Source organism: Trachymyrmex cornetzi, unplaced genomic scaffold (genome assembly GCF_001594075.2).
Source record: "Trachymyrmex cornetzi isolate Tcor2-1 unplaced genomic scaffold, Tcor1.1 scaffold90, whole genome shotgun sequence".
NCBI lineage: Eukaryota > Metazoa > Arthropoda > Insecta > Hymenoptera > Formicidae > Trachymyrmex > Trachymyrmex cornetzi.
Window position 1 is genome coordinate 178,465 of NW_017300245.1, and position 9,590 is coordinate 188,054.

Here is a 9,590-nt window from a genome sequence, read left to right on the forward strand (position 1 = left end):
CGACTTCCTATTGGAACTGTAGTTCGTCTATTCTAGAAGTCACATAATCGTATGATGTCTATAATGCTGTATGCTTCCTCTCAAATTTGCAATCGGTTGGCCCAGTGAAATTTAAAGTAATAACGTTGCATACCTCTTTCATATTCTAATTTCAACTGCTGATCATTCGAAGTAAAAAATAATTAAAAAAATATAAATTGAGTACAAAAGGTAATAATATAACACAGAGATATGAAACGGATCTTAACACTGTCGAACTCTGAGATGTAATCAAAAAATTGAAGAACTTTTGGAACATACGTATTCTGGAGCAGAAACTTATTGTATATATTTTAAGATCTTTTCACACGTTAAGAGAGCTTAACGATTAATTCAACAAATTTTATAGTATGCACTACTGCACTTACATATATATTTTTTGTCTTGCAGCATGTGCGCCAATCTGAGTCGAGAGGAGACTACCGGAGAAGAAATAGAGAAAACGCGGATGGCACACGAAGGAAAAAGTGACGCAGAGGAAGCTTGGCGAACGGGTGGGAAGATGAAAAGAGACAATAAAGGGTGAGTAAGAAAGAGATGATAAACGTTATTAACACTATGCATCATATACTGGCTATGCAGTCCGGGTAGCGAGGCTTTTTATTGCTCAAGAGATAGGTAAATCATAGCGAAATACCGGAAGTTGACGACTTTTCACCGCACACTTTACTCTGATTAAACTCCACTATATTCGTGCGCGAACTGAGACATTTAACTATAAGATTGTCCCGAGAGTTTCCACTTTTGTCCATGTTGCACGCTCCTGGCATCTGTAACCCCATGACAAGAGAGAGAAAGAGGGAAACTTTTGCGCGTTCTCTTTACAAAATTCATAAAGTAGACGTTTAAGGTAATGTAGAAGTAATTAAAAATATCTTTTTTAAGTATAAGAGAGAACTTTGTAAGCTTATTGTTAATATAACATGCCATAACAATAATGGGAAATTATTTCTAAAGAGGAATGCTATTACAATATATCTATGTAATGTCTAAATAAGAATTTTTTCTGTAATTGTTCTGACAATGAGTTCTATTGATACCGCTTATGCTATATATATATATATATATAATTGCCAATGTGGCATCGTTTACAGTTGTATACCGAAGGCAGATCTGTAAACATAAATCGGTATTCGCAAAATCGATGGCGCACACGGTACATTTCTCGCGCTTTACTACCGTAACGTGTTGCAACCCTGTGCTCGCTCTCATTCGTACGTCTACGAAATTTCATTTCCAATTCCAATGGACACCAATCTCCAAATTGAGCGCCGTTGCGCACGCGGTTCACGAGCAATCGTTTGCTCGACAGTTACAGACGGTCGTCTCTTACGAACTTTATGATTTGAATTCAATGCGTAGTTGGTATCGGTGCCGTTGGTAAAAGAAACGTAGCTTTGCTTCAAGTTGATTGCATCTCTGTGAATAAGGATCATTTACATACGATAAAATCGATCATATTTCATAGATTGAAAGTAATGCATCTTGATAAGGCTGCATTGACAAAAAAATAGATAAAATAAAATTACTCAAACAGATATTACAAGTTGAATGAACTACATTTATGTAATTATTTTTGGTTAAGTTTGTTATTAAGTGCATCGATAAAATTTATCATTTTATTAACATGTAATTTATTTAATGAACTTTATTTTAAGAAGAGCAAAATCAGTATATTAATTTATGTACGCAGCTTTTTTCTTTCTTAAAATAAAGATATACATGAAAACATTCCATCAATACGTATAATCAAATTAAATTTATAAATGTCTTTAATTATGGCTACGAGAGATGAGATATATAAAAAAGAAAAACTTAGTGAAAGCTAATAATAGAGTTAGAGTCTTTAGGCGAAAAGATATCAAATATAGAAAACACACACACACACACACAAATATTAATTTGGAATAATAAAACTTAAAAAATATTTTTCCGAAAAGGGGACAAGTGCTAAAAGGGAACAAGTGCAGAGTGCGAGGAGTAAAACAGATGCTATTTAGAATATTGAATTCTATTTGTTGACATTTAGCTGAGGAGCTAAATATAGTTTAGATAAGGACATGATAATTTTTTGATATCTTTAACATGAATGGAAATTCGGACGAATGACTTTAGAAGTTGGATTGATAACTCGAGTTCGAGGAACGTACACATAAAACACAAAATTTAACATTAACTTTACGTTAATGACAGCCTTAAGCAAAATGAATTTAAATCGTCTCATTATATTCGACTCTGTACTACATATATATATATATATATATATGTATATATATATATATATATCATGCTTCCAATCGTTTCATCCAGTTTAATTAATTTTGTTTTTTAAACCCATTTATTGGCACATATTTATTCATGCAACTAGCTATTCATGCAACATTCGTATATTGTTTGTCTTTTTACAGCACAAAATTTCAAAATTATCGCGTAATGTTATTTCATCGAGATTCTGTGATCGGACAATACAATTGAAAATGTGGCACTTTATCTAATATTTCGCGCTTCGCTTGACAGTTTCGAATATATCCTGCAATAAGAAAACGTTTCTTTTCACTGAATAATACGGAAGCACTTCCAACGACTCCGGGCAGTCGTACATGTAAGATTCATCGCGCGCACAATATACATAATTTATGATAACAACCGAATTTTTTACGTGGATTATGATTACGTGATGTGAAACAGGTATAAAAGTTAAAAATGCTTAGTTGAATATTTGTTTTTTTAAGTTGCGCAAAATATCTCTCTTAATTGCAAGTACATTTTCGAATATTTTATACATACTTTTATTATGCTTGGAACACATTAACATCAGCGAAAAATTTATGTCGAGATAACGATTTGTTACATTGACAGTACCTTGAGATAATTTTTTTCAGTATGATAGAACGCTGTTACAGACCCCGAAAAATGATAAAACAAAAATTATTTTTCTCTAGTAATATCTTACTTTATTAAAAACTCAAGGCTTTTATTGTAAACGAGTAACTCTTTAATTTTTTTGCGTAGCAATTACACGAGCCTATTTCTCTATATCTTATTTTATCGTACGTTAATGAAATATGGGTTCGCTAGCATACGAAGCGAAACAATTGTATCGCTGTGTGACATTAGACACGGCTATTGTAATATAATATTCAAGATCTCGCTGTAAAGTAGAAAAAGAATCGTTGCATCAAGTCCCAGTCATATCGTATTGTGGCATTTCTCTGAAATGAAAAACTCTCACGTCGGCGCGTCAGCGTCTTGTAAAAAATCTAATTTTACTCGATGCGTTTTCCGCGCATCATAATTTCACGTTTATCGCATTGCGTCGCAATCGCACGATTCGTCGATGAATTTTCATGCACTTAGCGTGTATCTCGCGCAGCTATGTATGTCATTGCAGCTATTATTTCGGACAGCGAAACGGCTAAGTCCTTGGAACACCCGGCTTAACTTTGGATGCGCTCCGTTCCCGTTCCAACTTCGCTAATTGTGCTTTAGACGGTGTTCCGGCATTTATATCTTTGCTCGCGCAGTTCAAGTTATTTCGTGGCCCTAAACAGTACGAGCGTGCTTATCGTGCTTCAAGGACATTAGATTGGCATGGCAAATGCGTTTCAGTGAGAAGGATAGTACCTATCATCCCGTTAGCTTAACAACATATCGTTATTATAACTATGATTGTCACGTTGAATAATATTATAACATTTTTTTTTGTTTCGTACACATTTTGATTTACACCTTAATTTAGTTTCGTCAAGGTTTATGCTTTGTTAATGTTAATATAGAGCAACATGTCTATTGAAGTAAGATCGATGGTATAGTCGAGTCATTAATATATTTTGGTTTTTTCCCCAAAGTTTTGACCTAACAAAATCTCTTTTTGTAAAAAGTTGTAGCACAAATGAAAACCAGTAGAGATATTAGAACTCTCGCTGGACGTTGGTATGTTTCGCGAAATGTAGGAGAATTCGCTGACGCATGAAAGGCGCATTTCATGAAAAATGCGCTGGGTTTTTAGCAAATGGGAACGACTTGCGTGACGTAAGAAGCGTCTAAATTTGTTAGCCATTACGTAACGTATGATAAATTTTAAACTCATTGGTGTAAAAAATTTCCATTATCGGAAGATTTTTAATTTCATTAATGATGATGCTAAGTGCGAGTGATTTCTATAGTCCGTTGAATCGGTTATTGTTACAACAGATTGTTCTCTTTTAGAGACAAAGACGTCTAAACTAAACACAATTTTATTTTTTCTTTGTTCATTCGTTCGTATGACACAATAAAGATTATTTTGATTTTTATTTGTGAATGAAACAAATAATACGTCTATTTTTAATGATCATATAGAATAAAAATATGTAATTTTACTTGCGCGATGAGAAGAAGGCTATGATATTTATGTCACGGAGTAAACTCGTTTGGCCAGATGGTGGCAAATCCTAAGACGTACACATATGCATGTACGTATGTATCTTGGCAAGATTCCTCTCAGACGACCGTCTAGGGAAACATGTTGTCAAATATTCCGGAGCACCCCTCGAGGCTCGTTCCTCTTCAAGAGCGACTTTAGATTCGTCTCTCGACCGCTCGTTTCCTTCCGTCCCTGAACAACTTTTGCGATGGCTATTGCGCTGATGGCAACTTATACGACGACAACGACGATGGTGACAGGTCTCTTGACCTATGCGGGAGAACGAACGGCCTGACTGCTCGTTTGTTATTCTATCTTGAAATTCTTAGCCGCGTACGTTTCGATTAGTTGTATTCTCACAATCAGTTAAAACGGAAACCTTTTCTCTCCATAAAAAGTAAAAAAATAATAATGCCAATTGGACATATTATCAAATTCATGTAATCATCAAATGTTTCTGTACATCGACATTTAGTCTTTCAATAATTTGATTAACGTGATAATATATGTATGTATGCAATATTGCAGCAATGTGTCGTTTTAATAAGGAAAAAAAATTGAAATTTTCGATACTTTTATTTAATATTTACATATTGAATTAATATTTATATGTTTAATATGTAGATATTAAAAGATGTTATGTTATATACAATAAATATTAAAATGTTAAAAATGGATTATGTCAAATATTAAATATAAATATTAAACACGTAGTTTTTCACATATTTTATATTAATACATATTAAACTGAAATATCTCTGATACTTTTATTTGTATAATCATAATATATATCAATATATATAATTTCTTTTCCGGATAAATTACAATACAAAGCAAAAAGCTTTTTAATAGGAAACATTTTACAACGTATAATTTTAATCGCGTTTTTTAAGTGCGATTTATTATCATCGAATCAATACAGTGCACAGTGGTTTAACGTAGTTTTTCGAGTATATCTGTCTACCTATCTGTTTACGAATCGAATCCGTCGTTACCTCGTCCTCGTGTCGTCTTCGTGTCACTTCGCGAAACACACGTTCCATTAACGTCGAGGTTTCGCGAAGAATCGCGACGTGTTACACGCTATGCGGCGCGTCGCGTCGCGTCGCCTGCAATTTACACGCCAAAACGGATTAGTCGCCAGAAATGCGAGACACCCGAATTCCGCGGGACGGGACAGAGCACCCATCGGTTTTGCATTTAGTGATTGCGGCGACGCTGTTGTGGTCGTCCGTCAATCGCAATGGTGTAGGACGCGCGACATATCGAAGCTGACCGCAAAGACAGAAGCTGTAAGCGACGTTTCGAGTTGTAACTCGATACGTCAAAGTCTATCGTTAAACTGCACGCGAAATGGTTTGAATAATAGGTATTGGAATCATTTCTCAATAACTTTTCAGCATTCTATAGGCATTCAATATTTCGGTAATACATTAAATTACGATTTCGTACTAATTATATACGATGTAGAGACGCGCGTTTTCTCAAGTAAAACAAAGTTGAATTAAATCGATTTTGTTAATTATTCCACTTTTATTCGGAGTTTCCGTAATTTCATTCGAATAATTGCCTACGGCAAAGACATGTTCCGCATAATGGCTCGTCAATAATAGGATTATCGGATTCGACGGCAGTCGAAATCAGCTAGCTGGACGTAAAATCGATCGTGTACAGCTCAGGTGCAACGCAGACAGATCGATGTTATCACGCGCATTCTAATATTGTAACGAGGCACTCAGCTGCATTTGAGTATATTTAATCGAAGTCGATTTATGCATCTACAATTATGATGTACTTCACGCAAGAGTAAAGTTCTTAAAAGTATAGATTTATACATCTACACACATCTCAAGAGCATTGCACACACCAAGTTACTCCAGTAAATATCTGGAAATTTTAGAATAGGTATATGTCATAAACATAAATTGTTGTATATATTTTATGAGGACAATGTGAATATAGCATATGGAATTTGAATGGACGATATATTTAAAAAAATACAGACCTAAAAACGGTAAAATGGGAATGCATATTAACTTTTATTACTAATTTACCGTCGATTGAATCAACAATATCCTTTTTCGGAATAAAAATAATTGGCTAGGTAAAACGTTCAATTTCACCGTTTTACAATACCTTTATCGTTTGTTTTGTTACAATTGTATCGGCATCCGCTAATTCTGATTTTTTGTTTGTACCTAGTTACATTGCTTACATTTTTTTAACAAAAATGTAGAAAGACCATACACGATTACAGAGCGTGCGTTTAAAAGTGTCGTAGAGTACACTCTAAGATTTGTCAATGAATGCAGTGGATGACGAGTTGAAAGATAAGCATTTCTCTCTTCTTCTTCCTCCTTTCTCCCTCTCTCTCTCTCTCTGCCTTATTCTTTTTTCGCGACCGTGTTCTGCATAATTCCAGTCCTTCGTTTTTTCCTTCAATTTTATCTCTACGCTTCGCTCACCTCGTTCCACCTTTCTCTTTCCACGCTCTCGCAGTCTCTTTTTTGCGTCTGTTATTGCACCAACCATGGGATTAGTTATTCGCGAGCGCATCACACGCGTCGTATGTACGTATGCTGTATGGCTGCGTATATACGTACGCGATATTCCATTTTAAGTACATTTTGTCATGTCGCAAAAAATTAAATATTTTCGATGGAAAAAGTTAAATGTTTCTCGCGTCCTTCGCACTAGGTGCGGATCATTTTCTGCGCGCAAATTTCGGCTTTTTATAACTATATGATTCGATGCACGCGTGTGGCGTTTTACGGACTCATCTATCTAATTTTAAATATTCGCTATATTTTGGCAGGGAAAAAAACCATGTCATGTGTTAATGCGCTTAACGCGAAGAGTTACGGTTTTCCAGACGTGGGCAATTGTCCATATCAATTATGTGTGCGAGGACATTTTCAAAACGGAACTACGAGTTTAATTTTTGATCCTGCGATAAGTATATTCTTTGCATTTTGTTATATATTTTTCAATTTTATATTTTACGTTTCAAATGTAGGGTAGGCCAGACATTTTTTATAGAATAAACAGAACGTTAGCTGCAATTTATATGTTTATGGTGCGTCCCATCAACGAACGGTTTACAAACTCGCAGAGAACGCACGATAGTGTATTTTATTTCGCTACGCTCATAAATCACCACAATAAAAATCAAATATTTCGACCATTATGTCCATATCGCAACATTTACGAAGCTACTTGTCGCTATTTAGACTATGAGGAGAGAGAGAGAGAGAGAGAGAGAGAGAGAGAGAGAGAGAGAGAGAGAGAGAGAGAGAGAAGAGAGAGAGAGAGAGAGAGAGAGAGAGAGAAAGAAAGAGAGAACTTTAGCTAACGCTGTATCGAAGCCGCGACACTTCTGTAATGGACTGGTATAACGTCTGTTACTTCTGTGTACACTTCTTAGATTAGATTGATATAATATTATCTATTATCGACATTTTGACATTACGAGTTAGAAATTGCTAGTTGTATGTTATCTTATATTTACTATATGAAGAAACGAGACTGAAAGTTTATCGTTTTGAATTAATCTGTGATTAAATCAAACTTACATTTTTTTCAATTCTTTATCAATTTTTTGTATGTTCTTAAAAATATAAAGTGGATAAATATCACACTAAAAGTTTTAATTCTCATGTTATTTAGAAATTATACATATACTATTATTTATCACCGAAAGAACGATTTTGCTAAAGTATCTAAAAATTTAGATAAATATATATTCGAAAATAATTTTGCTGATCCAACTAAAATAATTATAGTAGTCTAAAAGTCTAAAGGATGCTCGTACAAAATACAAAAGATTCGGGTTCAACTTCCGGCCAAGGTAATATTTTTTGCAATAAATTTATTTACAGTTTTTCAACATATTAACATCTTTTTAATAGGCCTGATTGAGCATCAAATTATTAAAATTATTTGTCAATTTAATTTGTGATATTACTACAGTAGTTTAATTGCGTTTATACGTCCGGAAAACTAATTCGGCGCGCAGTTCGAATGACTATAAATATGGTGTGTATGCATAGGTAAAAATATCGATTAGGGGACCCAGCCCCAATGATCTTGACCTTGACATATGTTGTCAAGGTCATGACCTTGAGTGATCTCTAACATTCGGAAATATTACGGAAATGTTACGTAAACGTTACGTGAACGTTACGGAAATGTTACGGAACTATTACGGAATTGTTACGGAAATGTTAAGGAAATTTCCGTAAACGTTACGGAAATGTTACGGAAATCCTAAAAGTTTTTCGATTTTGGTGAAATTTCGTATAAGGGGGGGCTTAGGGATCGTTGATTTCGAATTTTTGAATTTTCGTGTAAAGGGGATTTAGGGGTGAAAGTTCCAAATGCATAATTAATAGCGTAGCGCGCGCAGGGGATGTGCTGGTTATATAAACTGGAAAACTTCCAATCTTTCGGTAATAACCGAAATCTTTTTCAGACGAGTTTTCATGGTCTGCCATGTCTTCGATGACCAAATATTGTATCAATAGTATTAGGAACCACTGCCTATACTCAACAAAAAAGGAGATATAAAATTTTAACTTTTCATAATCTTCCACCAAATCGGTGATCAATCGGATATATTCACGCACAGTCACGTTGCTTCATAAAATTAAATGCTGTAATCAGTTATTCAGGAGACACGGTAGTGTCTCGTCGCTAAGACGAGCGCAGCGATATGTCATGGTGCGATTGCAATAACGGAGAAACTATGGGTTCTCTACTTTTATCGGGATTGGTGCCACCATAAACATGGCCGCTTACGACGCGCAAATAAATATGCGCGGCTGAATGGAAAATGGGGTCTTGTTCCTGCTGTATATCCTTATACTGTGGTTATACGTTGAATCAGTAAGAATACAATTTTTCTCACTTTATAATCAATCGATCGACTTCTTTTCCGTTCTTTTTGGCAACTATGCTTTATTTTTTCCGTTGTTCCCTTTCTTCTCATTGTTCAAAGGATTAGTAACATCGAATACACCTACGTGCAAGTACATTTTGAATGCAAGTTCACATGTAAAAGCAGGCTCAAGAAGAGCACAGGAATGGATTGTGCAGGATGATCGTGAAGAGCGAGCGAGAGAGAGAGGGGGGGGGGGGGGAAGGGGGG